Genomic DNA, 13972 nt, shown 5'->3' on the forward strand with positions numbered 1-13972 from the left:
TCTGAGCAGCGGACGCTCCAAATGAGCTAGGCTGCAGGAAGCTCGTCCTGGCAATTCTACTGCCCTTTGAGATGGGTAATACGATCAGTCTGCACCTTCATTTTTCTCTTATTCACTCCATGCTGTCACTATTTGGGAATCCCTCAAATTTATTTTTTTCCAAATCAATTTCCTGGCCCTTGAAATGGAAGCAATTGAGTTTCCTACAAGCACTGCCAGGATTTTACATTCGAATGACTGGTTTGGCCTAAGGCTTTGCATCTAGGTTCCTGTGTTTTTCTCTTCTTACAAAAGAGTCAAAACCACGTGGTATAGACTCACGGATTTGTTGTTGTTGTTGTTGTTGTTTTCCCTCTTTCGCCCTATGCTGGAAAATACTCGGGGATGATGGAAAAAACGCACAAACCTCTCGACGGTTGGAAGGGCTTGCTCTAGCGCTCACAAAAAGACCAAAGTTGAGTTAGTCATTCGAAGTAGTTCACCGACACTTTTGTGATTCCTGGTGTCCTCGCCCAAGGTTAATAAACCCCAGGCTTCCAGGGCCCCTCAAGTGTAATAGTAGAAAATCACGCAGACCCTCATACCAACGGTATCTGGTTCCTCTGCCTGGGGGTGGGGGGAGGGGCGCGAGCACAGGTGGCTTCTGCAGCTGTCACCGAGAAGCTGCCCACCACCATGATACAGGGCACGGGGAGGGGGTCCGCAGACCCTAAATGGGCTGCCCCTGAAATGGGCTGGTGTCGCACAACAAAACCGAGACTAGCGCGGCAGTAAGAGGAGGGGCTTCTCCTCTGAGGAAGGAGCTGCCTTGGGCATGAGCCGCCAAAAACCTAATTCTCCATAGGAAACACACACTTCCCTTCCCATCTCTGGGTGGCTCAGCCCACAGATGGGCATAAATGGGAGGCTTCCGCATTCGTTTTCTTTTGGGCCACCTTATTTAGAAAGGCAGATCGTATCTGTCCACCGGGGTGTTGACGAATCTAGGGTTCAAGTCCCTGATTTATGATTCAAAATCTGTCCCAGCCCTCCACATACCCAGGTGTTCTGGAAGGTCCAGAGTGCCGTAACGTCCCCCCGCCCCTCCGACCCCTCCAATAGGCGTTCTGTTAACATCTAAGCAAATCATTCCTGGGAAGAACAACATACGGGATAGTCCCTGTAGTTTCCCGTGCACAGAAAAAACAGTCTCATCCACACCAAGAGAGTTGCATGTCTCAAGCCACTTTTTGTCAAAGTCCACCAATGGTCAGAAAATGAATCCTCCTCAAATGAATAGATTAGCTTAAATTACCATGCCATTTTACATTCTCTCCACTGATAGATGAATAATAAAACTATAAGGTAAATGTAGCTTGAACTGAATAATGGGCATAAATAAAAATATTGTGACATTAAAAACTCAGTATAAATTGAACTACAACATACTCGAAAGCTCCTGCAATCATAACGTGCACACTGAAATCCATTAACCTAATACCTAGCCTGCTGTTCAAAACAAGAAGTCTACCACGTCAACAAATACATATCTGAACACTTCTCCTAAATTACGGTACAATCCGACTGCAAAGTCACACACTTACAAAGTCTATCATCTGCTTTTGGTTGCTCTCTAACCAACACGCAAGTCGTACCAGGCTACAATGTGGCAGCATAATATAAACACAGAACCAGCAAATGGTAACAAAAGTAGCAGCAAATGTCAAAGACAAACCAGGGTCATCCCCGCGAGAAGAGAGATATTTACATAAGCATTCAGAAAAGACAATGGAGCCCCAAATTCCCTTTAGCTGCACACCTAATCAACCTCTCTGCTCCTCACCTGATCATTTTTATATAAAAGCAATTCCCACAATGATGCACGCAAAGACCTTAGTTGCCATAAACTCAGCAGCAGTTAAAGATTCTGTTGCACATTCGATTTGCTTTGAGACTCAGCTATTTTTCAAGCAAAGCTTTCAGTCCTTACCCAGCACTGCCCCCCCTCCAAAAAATTAGCTTCACTGACAATACCCTTCTTAAATCTGTCATCTGCCAAGGCCGTTTTCTTACCTTTGTAACTCACTCACATTTGTTTCATTTGATGATTCTTACCCAAGCAAGGACAATTGTTTGACTGAAATCTTGCAACTTTCAACTTTGCCCAGATTTTGCTGTCGTGAGGAAGGGGAACGTCGAAACCCCGGCACATTGCTCAGCTGAGCTAATATACATCTGAATCAGAGCTATATTTTAAATTCTTTTACACTTACTTAATATAGTGCGTGCTGCCTGTCCACTGATGCGATATCAGAAACCTGCAAGCTACTATTTCTGCAACTGTGTCACTGTAGATAGTCTGAAACATGTACGTAGCTGTTGCCATGGAAACAAACACAGCTAGGGTAGAGTGCCACGCTGTGTTAATTCCTTCACCCATGAACCCCAGGGGAATGCTAACATTCATCTTCTTTCTCCTTTAGTCTCACACTGCTTTAATATTTTTTAGCATTATCAAATGATGTACTAAATACATATGGTACACCTGAAAATACGGACAGCTGAAATGAGTTGTGTGCCAACCTAGCCTATTGGGCGCTGCTTAAGGTGCTACAGCAAACGCAATGGATCCTCTCACTAACTTCTCCCGGGAGAAATAGACAACTTTGTTTCTTTCTTTTAAAACAGTGTGGGTGGGACAAAAAGGTGACCAGCCCCTCTCCCCAAAGAAGAAGTTATCGTGCGATGGCACCAGAATAAAGACGCCATCAGAAATGAGCCTTAGCAGTTCTATGAAAGGCAGTGGAGGTCTTGCAAAGTTTCTGAAGTGGGTCCAAGCTAAGAGCTCTTCTTCCTTCTAACGAGAGCTGCTTAGCAGGCTGTAAATCCAATAGCTTTAATTAGGCAAAAGCATAAACCCTCAACAAGGGCTTCATCTGTCCCTGCTTGGTCTTTGTTCCCAAGCCCATGGAAGAAGGTATTAGAATGAGTGAATAACTAACAAGATGGAAATCTGCCATCGTTCAGGAGAAATGTGGTTTTCCCGGAATCTGAACATTCTCGGTTTTGCTTCGAGTTCAAATCGGTGTCCTCATCAATTGTTTGGACCAGTGGCGAAAGGTTAAATATTCTTTTATTGCACCTACAAGGCAAAATGTACAGATATTGGCACATCGGGCCATCTTCCCATTATTCAAACCAGGACGCCGCTTTGAACGTTGGGGTTACTTATGGCAGTAGACAAAAAGTAAGCTGTTCGAAATCTTAATTACATCCTATCCCTTGGGCTAGTTAATAATATTCAATCTAGATGAAAATGGCCACACTTTAGATTTGCATGCTGATGTGCCTCACTTGAATACAATTTTCGCTCTAAACAATCAATTGTAGGCTTTAAAAGTGCAGATCCGTGACTCTGAGCTGGCCTCTTTTAAAGAAACCACTACCACTAAAGAAACCAAATAACCACTTTATTTGTGGGCATTATGGCAAAATCATCCTACAGAAGACAAGGAAAATGTTCCTATCATTTTCCCAAATTGAATCATTCTTGGCTTCATACTATGATAAGAATAATCAACTCATCCCGAAGATAAAGCAGAACAGAAAATAGATACAGACACCTTAGTGGTGAGAGAGATGTCACTTCTTAAAAGCATCTCAAGATGATGTTAGGGTCAGTACAAAGCCTGGCCTTTGAGTATTAGCAAGGCCGGTAGAGATTACTTTTTAACTAATCACGACCAGTACTTAACAAACTTAGCGAAGAGAGTCACCGCAATAAAAACAGTTGTTTCATGGGGCGCCTGGGTGGTTCAGTCGGTTAGGCATCCGAGTTCAGCTCGGGTCATGATCTCGCAGTCCATGAGTTGGAGCCCCGCGTCGGGCTCTGGGCTGACAGCTCGGAGCCTGGAGCCTGCTTCCGATTTTGTGTCTCCCTCTCTCTCTGCCCCTGCCCCACTCACTCTCTGTCTCTCAAAAATGAATAAATGTTTAAAATATATATACATTTAAAAAACACAGCTGTTCCTTACGTTTACTTTGCACTTCTAAGTACATCTGTTGGGCTTTACCAAGCATTTTCACATAGGTCATCCCATTTGACTATGACAGGATTATACTTTCAGTGAGTTGGGCAACTGTCACCATTCCCACCCCTCATCAGAGAGAACTGAGGTTCCCAAAGTCAGTGACTGGCCCAGGGTCACACATTGAGTGGTAGAATCTTATCGTCTATTACCTGATCTAATAACGGTCTTTCCATGTGCCTCTGGGTGTGCTCACAAATGCAGTTGGTTGTAAAGGACTTAAAATAACTCAGTAACAATACTTACAAAGGAGGTCTTGAAAGAAACAAACAAACTACGACACGACCCCAAGGAAGTAATAAGCCATTCCAGACTTACAGCCACAGATAAACGAAAGTGGATTTCATCGTGATTTGTGCCATTCACAACCCCCTGCCCACATTACCCTGGATATCAAGAATTAACTGCATTTGACCACGCTACAAATTTGGAGAAAGAGCACTGACTTCCCTAGAAATGAATTTTTCCAGACCACTGACTTGTTCTAGTTTGGCCGGGGGCTGGGGGGTGTTCATGAAGAGCACAAGGTATCCTATGGGTAGTGTTCTGGAAGCCTGGGGATGCTCCAATTCAACAGTGTGGTTTGGTTCCTCTTTTTTTTTTTTTTTTTAATGTTTTATTTATTTTTGAGACAGAGAGAGACAGAGCGTGAGCAGGGGAGGGGCAGAGAGAGAGCGAGACACAGAATCTGAAGCAGGCTCCGGGCTCTGAGCTGTCGGCACAGAGCCCGACGCGGGGCTCGAACTCACAAACCGTGGGATCATGACCTGAGCTGAAGTCAGGCACTTAACCGACTGAGCCATCCAGGCGCCCCTTGATGAAAACACTTCTAAATTGGAGTGTATAGGAAAACTGAGTGGGGCATGTACATAACATGTAATTTAGCTTCTTATAAATATTTTTCATGACATGCCCGGCATCACGCACATTATGATACAGAGGTGCTCTCAGAAGCTGTAGGAGCATGGGCAGGCGGGGGAGGAGGTCACCCACACAGGAAAAGGCCCCACGCTACTGTGATTTGCTAATCCCTATATTTACATTTTAATTCTCTTTGGCCTCTGCTGGCCCTCCTGGCTGTCAGGGCATCAGCTGGCCTCCTCACCACGCAAAGTGGCCTGGCTCGTACTATTCCCTCCCTGTTTGATTCACATCTAATATGCCAGGGGCTGGGAAACCAAATAAGAGAGTTGATTAGAATTTTGTCTGAAATAAGATGAATACAGGCCTGCGAGAGTGTCCCTGGGCACAAAAGTGTCAACTTTTGGATGCCATGGACTCCAGGTCAATTAGCCTAAAGCCAGTCACCTAATGAGCAATTTGCTTATAATCTGAACCCTTTTCGAGTGCTTTTACGCGGGAATGTCCTTTACTTCTTCGGCCATGTCTTTGGCCGATGATGAGGTTTATAAACTGAGCCTTCTCAGGGCACACCAAGCTTGTTTTTAAATTTAGTTTATGTGCAATTTTAATTTTTAAATTAAATAATGTTTTGAGATACTAGCAATGAGTGCAAAAACGCTCAAAACGGAATTGAATTTCTGGTGAACTGATTATTAGGCAAATTAAGACCAGGAGAACTGGTCTTAAGGAAATTTTTACTTCTAATTTTAGGTTTTTTTTTTTTTTTTTTAAGAATGCAAAAACCGTCCAAGGAAATGTGCAGTTCGATCAGGCAGAACGCACAAACTGACTTTCACATGCTACCTAAGTCTTTTTCCCTCATTGCACGGGACTCCGCACAGCCGAGTTTCCAGCCTCCGTGGAAGTAAGGAATTTTGTGTCCTTTGGCTTTGCTTCTGCCACCATGAATTTAACCTGTAGGCTGAGTCTCACTCAGAGCGGGGGTCACCTTCCCACTCATCCGGGGGACTCCGATGTGCGTTTGAAAGTTGTAGCACAATGGTACAACACCATGATCTTTTGCATCAAATCCACGCACGGACCAAAGAAGCCTGAGAATCACTCAGCTGATAACCCAATTCTTTAAAAAAAAAAAAAATTATGCTTATTTATTTTTGAGAGGGCGGGGAGGAGCAGAGAGAGAAGGAGAATCCGAAGCAGGCTCCAGGCTCTCAGCTGTCAGCACAGCGCCCGACGTGGGGCTCGAACTGATGAACCATGAGATCATGACCTGAGCCAAAGGCGGTCGCTTAACTGACCGAGCCACCCAGGTGCCTCTGATAACCCAATACTGAATGCCAGGGGGCAAAAGGCCCAAGGTCAAGGTGTATCCAGTGTGACTGGCACGGGCAGCACGACTGCCATTCAGAAGGAGAGGCCAGGTGCCTTGCAACACTCTGTTCCGAGGCCCGTTTGAGAGGGAATCCAAAGACCAGGCTTGCTGTAAAGGCCAGAATTCACATTGACCTGAGAGATCTGGGACAAGCTGGTGGATGCGCTCCCATCAGGCATGATCAGGGCTGCAGAGTGGCACAGGGCAGAAGTGGTCCCTGTGCCCCCCTAACATCCACGGCTCTGACACAGACACTGCCCCTCTGGGGAGAACCCCCAAGCCACTTAACCACGCTGCAGAAAGCAAGAGCTCCCAACCGCGAGGCAGCCCGGCACGGAGCTTCAAGAATGCCAGCCAGATAGTAAGGGTCAGCTTCTTCCTAGAGCAGCCGTTCTGGCATCCGTCGTGCGGGTGGTGGGGAGTGGTGGGGGCCAGCTCCTGGCGAAACTGACCAGGAAGGCCTCACTTTTATGACGCTCCCATGGATGCTCAACGTTTGGGAAGGAAATCCTTCTGGGAACGGAAACGTCTCCTTTTCATTCTGAAGTTATCCTTGTGACATTTGCTTTCAAGGTCTCCAGTTGGGGACAGAGTAGCTAGGTGTCCCCCGCCGTGTACGAACTTGCTCTATCTCTACATGGAAGATAATCAATGAACTCAACAGATGTGCCCTCTACAGGGTGACGTCCACTCCGGGACTGGACACAATGCCTAACTAGCCACTGGGGAAGCTACAAAATACACTGTTTTCCTTTTTTAATCTGAGGAGGCAATGAATTACATACATGTGGTTTATCCTAATCCTCCCTACTTAAGAAAAATGAAGTTTTAGGGGCGCCTGGGTGGCGCAGTCAGTTAAGCGTCCGACTTCAGCCAGGTCATGATCTTGCGGTCTGTGAGTTCGAGCCCCGCGTCGGGCTCTGGGCTGATGGCTCAGAGCCTGGAGCCTGTTTCCGATTCTGTGTCTCCCTCTCTCTCTGCCCCTCGCCCGTTCATGCTCTGTCTCTCTCTGTCCCCAAAATAAATAAACGTTGAAAAAAAAAAAAAAGAAAAATGAAGTTTTTAATACCGTAGGCCACTAGTAACGTACATAATCAGAATATAGACCACTTTTATACTGGAACATTTCGGGGTCTGTTTTTTTTTTTTTTTTAATTTTTTTTTTTTTTCAGCGTTTATTTATTTTTGGGACAGAGAGAGACAGAGCATGAATGGGGGAGGGGCAGAGAGAGAGGGAGACACAGAATCGGAAACAGGCTCCAGGCTCTGAGCCATCAGCCCAGAGCCCGACGCGGGGCTCGAACTCACGGACTGCGAGATCGCGACCTGGCTGAAGTCAGACGCTTAACCGACTGCGCCACCCAGGCGCCCCTCGGGGTCTGTTTTAATGGGGATCAAATAAGACCATCGACTTATCTAAAAAGATGTTTGTTTATTTCCCAGCCTGAGACAGTAAACAATCTGATGGGGGCAGGGAGGGTGGGAGGCAGTGAGGCAGCAGGCACCTCGAAGGCAGGGACCCAGGATTCTTCCACCGTGTAGCTCTGTTGTTTCCCACCTTTGTATGGCAGCTCACTACCACCTCGTCCTGTCTCAGTCAGAAGCAGGAGGAAAGAAAACACGGAGGGCTTGATCCTTTGTTTTAAAGGCAAAACCCACGGGCGCCTGGGTGGCGCAGTGAGGTAAGCGTCCCAACTCTTGATCTCGGCTCGGGTCACGAGCTTACCATTTGTGAGTTCGAGCCCCACATCAGGCTGTGCACTGACAGCACGGAGCTCGCTTGGGATTCTGTCTCTCACTCGCTCTCTGCCCCTCCCCTGCTCGTGCTCGCATGCGTGTACTCTCTCAAAATAAACAAGCATTTAAGAATAACATAAAATAAAATAAGATAGAATAGAATAAAAAATAAAATAAAATAAAATAAAAGATAAGATAAAATAAAGGCAACACCCAGATGTCGTACTGGTAGCTACTGGTTTATCTGATAATCAGCCGGAACTTAGGCACTTAGCCATGGCCGACAGACAGTGTTCAGCTAAGGCTCAGGGGTTCTCCTACTGAAAGGCAATGGCTACTAGTAGATAAGTAGCAGTGTTTTAAAAATGCTAAATGCATTTGTGGATACAAAGATTTATAGTAAAAGTTGACGAACATGCGTGGGAATGATAAGCACCAAATCAAGATAGGGATTATGCGGGTCACGAGGGAGAGGGGAAGCCTGAGATTGGAGCATACGGCACGCAGGGACCCTGCAACTGTACCACCAACGTTTTATTTTTTAAATATTTGAAGCAAATGGGGCAGAATGTTCAGATCAGCCAAAGCTGCGTAATGGACACATGGGTGCTTTTGATGTTTATATGTTAGAAATAAATCTAAATCAAAAGCTGCAAAACTATTAACTTTAGCATTATCTCTACAGCCCAACGGCAACTCAATTCACAATTAAATTATATTTCGCCAACTCTAAAATGCACATTTTTCTACATTTGAACTCTCTGAAATGAGTGCATCGAATTCTACCGGGCAGCCTTTTGTCTTAGGGGTACTTAAAATAATGTTTTATTTTACAGTAAATGTTAACTTAGATGTGAAGATATGGAAGGCATAAATCACACTTCGTGGTGCATTTTAGTACGTTCGACGGTGGGGGTGGGGGAGGTTGCCACAAGAGGGCATCTCAAAGCTTACCAAGCTCTCAGAGCCCCGTACCTGGGTTCTCTCTGGCGGTTTTCTGACTTCCAAGCTAACATTCCTCCCAGTGCGAGTGCCTCTGATTGAGGTCATGCAAAACACACACATATGCAGACTAATCTTCTCTGCAACTGAGGAAAATGGAGCAGATAAAAGCCCTCCTTTATTAGTTCTAAAGTACTTGAGAGTCTTTTACCTGGGAAGTGACAAAAACATAAACGGCACCTGCAAATGAAATCCAACTCCAAATAGGAAGAAAACGGCGTCAGATAATTACTGAATCCAAAGTTTGGACAGGCTGAGCAGACACAGCTGCCTGAGATCAACGAAGGGTGCTCGATCCACCCAAATCTAGGTCCACGCGCCTGGCCGGCAGAGGTGATGGGAAAGAACACCATGGTCCGTTCTCCTTTGATGTCTGTTACATGCTATGGTGGGGCTGCCTCGTAGGAAATTAGCTAAGAATACATCGGCAATATTGTTCCCTCAATATTAGCAAGATGCAAATGAAACAAAATGGGGGGAAAAACAATCCATACAGCTGGTTTATCAGAATGCAGAAAAATAAATCACCATTTCTATTTAAAAAAAAAAAACATTTATGAAAGTTTTCTTCATTTCTCACATTCAGTTAGTATACAGTTGGCATTTTCAAAATTCAAACCTGATGTGGATTTGGAATTCAATGAAGCACATTGGAAGACATCTGAGCGAAAAAATACAAGTTCTAGCCATATGCTACTCGTGCATGAATTTGAATATTTGAAAGGTAATCTAGAAATGCGAATGTTTCCAATTCTCCTTACCAACAACAGTAATTCATAGCAACCACACGTTTTATAGATTGAGCCACTTCACCATCTGAGAGACAACAGTAGGACAGACGGAGTCAGGGGCTGGGCTTCTGTCCCAGCCTGGCTAGTTATGAGTGTGCGATTTTCACAAGGTCACCACCGCTCTGAAGGTCGGCTTGGTCACTGCTCGGGGTGCCTCACTGGGCATATTAACACATTAAGGAGTTTGGAAAGTTTTCAAGTTTGGTTAACTAATGGATGAAAAACCGCAAGACCACTCACAATGGCTGCTTCCCAAAGACAAACCCGACACCATGAAACAAGGTCTAATATCAAGCCCATTGGATTTTCTCCTCACTCCATGCTATTTATCTACATGGTAAGAAAGGAAATGACCCAGGGATTCAACCAGTAGCAGGGACTCTTCTCCTGGGTCTGGCAGGAGAAGCCCTTGACTTGCGCCCTTGACCAGGACAACAGGAGCTCCCAGCCCCAGTTGGGAAGGTTCCCTGACAGTGCCCAGCTAGCCTTGTCCTCTTGTCCCTGGGCCAAGCCTCTAACTGGGTCACTCAGCCAACGAGTATACCAGCCAAGTGGTCATGTGGATCGCTAATCCACTCACGTGCACTTGGGAGACACAAACCCGCAGAAGACCCAATCTACGGCGTTATGCTCCCTCACTTTCCAAGCCACATGTCAAGAATCCATCCCACGTGTTTGCAGGATGGCTACAATGCCATGGAGTGGTCCAAGCACTCAGCACTGTGATTCCTATGTACCTGGAGACGGGAAGTAGACGGCAAGACTTGTGACAGAAATAAGCCATCTTTTACCAACTTGTTGAGAAGTCGGGAGAACAAAAACGATAGCATCCTTCCGGATCTGTCCTGGCAATAATTCACGACGGCCTCACCCTTCAATCTGCTCCTAAAGTTTATGAAGACGGGTGCTCTTCCAAGGGGCATTAGAGAGCGAGTCAAAGAGCCACAGTTTGGTGTGAGGACAGTGTTGGAGTGTCCATGACCACTTGGTCTAGCTGCCCGTGTCTCCACGCTGCTCCCCACTTCCCACCCCAATTCGAAGCCTGGGGGAAATCTCTGAAGAGTGGCTTCGTATTGTTTGGGAGAGATGCTCTTCTCGGTATAAACTTTTTGTAAGACGATGCAATCATGGCTGGTAGGACAGATAGTTACCACTTCCCGAGTCCCAGTGAGCCCATCTAGAGATCTCGCACCCTGGGCCCTTGGATCCAATCCACACTTAACCCAGGAGCTTCCAAACAATACATGAACTTCTCGCGAAGCACTTTCTTCCTCGACAGGCCTTCACGTATCCTAGAAAGCAAGGATGATCTCCGCCCCGGACAGTGACATAGAACCAAAGCCAGAAGAGCAAAGGTCCGGAAAACACGCACGATCTGGGACTTAGCTCCCTCTGCAGTTTTCTTCCAGGCTAGGCTGTGATGGTCTGATTTTCTCTCTGCAGTCTAAACTTCGTCAGAGAGGCAGTGTGACCAAGGGCGCTTCAGTGGTTGCTATGAATGTTGTTCTGTTTGCTTGCTTGCTTTAATCTGTAGGTTGCCTAAGATTATTCAGCTAATAAAACAGCATCCCTGAACCCACTTGCTTTAGGCAGCATGGACAGCAGCTGATTAAGTCGTCAGTCAAGGGAGCCCAGAAGGCCATCTAACAGCACAATGGCAAAGATCTGAAACCACCCAACCCCAGCAAGCACGGGGCTGATCTGGAATTCCAAGGTGGTAAGGTAAGACGCAGGGCCACTGGAGCGATCGGGTTCCCCCACCAATGGAAAATGGCAGTGACAAATGAAGCCTGCTTTCTACTACTGCCCTAAGCAGGCCAGAAAACACTTGAGAAACCTGAGAATTTGACCACATCCAGAAACCAACGTTCAATAATAACTCCCCAGTTGAGCAAGCGCTTGGCTGAAAAGGTCTCTCTAATTTGGTTGTGAGCCATACATCAGCTTGCCTTAACTTTATTGTAAGGAGAAATCCAAAACCTATTCTGAAAGAGATCAACCCTAACTTTATTTAGGTCGCACCGCTGACATACACAAATAATGGGAAGTGTGTGACTAATTCCGAAACAGCCAAGAAAGGTCAATGTCTAGTTTGTTTGTTAACCCACACTAATCCGTGAGGAACATTAATGGGCATTTGCCATTATCTGCCCATCAATGCTGCAGTCATTAAGTGAACAGAAGTAGAGAGGATTTCACACTCATTAAAATTAAAAAAAAAAAAAAAAAAGTATGCTAGTACCTAGTGACTTGGGCCCGGAAATCACACATTTACGAACAGCTCTCAAAAGCATTTATATAATGAAGCTTCAGTAACCTGGCTGTGAAGTAGAAATGATTATAACCCCATTTTATCAATAAGCAGCCTGATATCCAGGCACGTGAAGCGATTTGCCCGAAGTTCCTCAGAAGTTAATAATAGCTGAGCCAAAATTAGATTGCTGAGACGTGAGACTCGGTCCCCAGGCTCCGGGAGCCGGGTGGTGTCTCTCAGGAGGGCAGGCCCAGGAATGCTGCCGGATCCTCGCACGGACCGGCCAGCTCCATGCAAAACCAACGCTCCTCTGGAGAAGCGACACCTCCACGTACCCTCAAAGGCAACCAGCCTTCCTGCACCTGGAACCACTGGACCGAGAAGCGATCTGGCTCAACATGATGGGAATTTGTTCTGCAGATTAGCCAGCATGCCCAGGACTCTGCTCGAAGCACGCGCCCTCCCGAAGTGGGCGAGGGGTGGTAGGCTTTGGACATGTGTAACCCCCCCCCCGCCCACCGTTGAAAGGAAAGAGCATCTCTGCCGAAGGAAGGCATTCTAGAAATTCCACAACACCCAGACTACCAGCATCCTGACGCACCTCCCGCCCCCCTCAACCCCAGAGTGTGGTCCAATGAATAAGGGGGATGGGTGCTAAGAGGGGTACACGCCTGGACAAGCACCTGGAAAAGCAGGAGTGGGGCTGGAGCAGGGAATGTCAGTGTCACGCCTGACTCCTCTTTCCGCAGAGGGAGAAGCTCAGGCCGACGGGCAGTGATGCGCCCGCCCCAGGTTGCCCGGATCCTCAGTGGACATGCTTCACGCAGACTCCCCGGCTGCTGATGCCCAAAGCCACAGACAACTCTAGACCGGTACTTCTCAAACTCGAATGTGTCCACGGATCACTCGCAGGCCCCATCAGAAGCAGGGGCTGACTCAGTAGGTCTGGGGTGGAACCCGAGACTCTACATTTCCCACCAACGCTCAGGGGACGCCCAGGCTGCCGGCCTGTGGACCACATGTTGAGTAGCAAGACCCAGAACAGCACACATTCTGTGGCCTTATGACTTCAGGCCTCTCCCCAGCTCCAAATGATAGGCTCCGCACACGGCAAAAAAAAAATCAAGTGATCACTATCTATTGGGCTTTTTAAGGTATATGTCATATCACGTCCCTTGACGTGATATGACATCCTCGACATTCCTACTAGCCTTTATGTCATCTGACATCCACTCCCACTGCCAACAATGACTCTGAGCTTCTCTGCTACTTCTCTCTCCCTTCCCTCACTCTGTTCCACCCACCCAGGCCTCCCTGGCTATTCATGGACCAGGCCAGGCCCCCTTCAGGACCTCACAGTTGCTGCACCTTCCACCTGAGGAACTTGTCCCCTACGGATATACTTGCCATTATCCTTCAGCCCCTTGGGAGGGAAGCCTGTCCTGGCCAACTGGTTTAAAACTTTATTTAATGTTTATTTACTTTTGAGAGAGAGAGAGAGAGAGAGAGAGACAGTGCAAGCAGGGGAGGGACAGAGAGAGAGGGAGACACAGAATCCGAAGCAGGCTCCAGGCTCCGAGCCGTCAGCACAGAGCCCGATGCGGGGCTCGAACCCACAGACAGTGAGATCACGGCCTGAGCTGAAGTCGGACGCTTCACCGACTGAGCCACCCAGGCACCCCCTGGCCATCTGGTTTAAAGTCACAGCCATCCCCCCCCCCCCCGGGGCGCCTGGGTGGCGCAGTCGGTGAAGCGTCCGACTTCAGCCAGGTCACGATCTCGCGGCCCGTGAGTTTGAGCCCCGCGTCAGGCTCTGGGCTGATGGCTCGGAGCCTGGAGCCTGTTTCCGATTCTGTGTCTCCCTCTCTCTCTGCCCCTCCCCCGT

At 47.2% G+C, this 13972-nt stretch overlaps 1 protein-coding gene across 5 annotated transcripts in view; it reads right to left on the bottom strand.

The window, feature by feature from the left end:
* FOXN3 (forkhead box N3) overlaps window positions 1-13972 on the bottom strand; it is a 403882-nt gene that overhangs the window by 294050 nt on the left and 95860 nt on the right. Inside the window, exon 1 of one of the 5 annotated variants that reach the window (XM_019833462.3) lies at window positions 2253-2271. The exons of 3 other annotated variants lie outside the window; for them this stretch is intronic. The gene's annotated coding sequence lies outside the window, so the exon portion shown is untranslated. Of the gene's footprint in view, window positions 1-2052; window positions 2072-2252; window positions 2272-13972 lie in introns of those variants that run through there. One more of the 5 variants, XM_019833461.3, reaches the window with a different exon arrangement.

The sequence above is a fragment of the Felis catus genome, chromosome B3 (assembly GCF_018350175.1).
Source record: "Felis catus isolate Fca126 chromosome B3, F.catus_Fca126_mat1.0, whole genome shotgun sequence".
NCBI lineage: Eukaryota > Metazoa > Chordata > Mammalia > Carnivora > Felidae > Felis > Felis catus.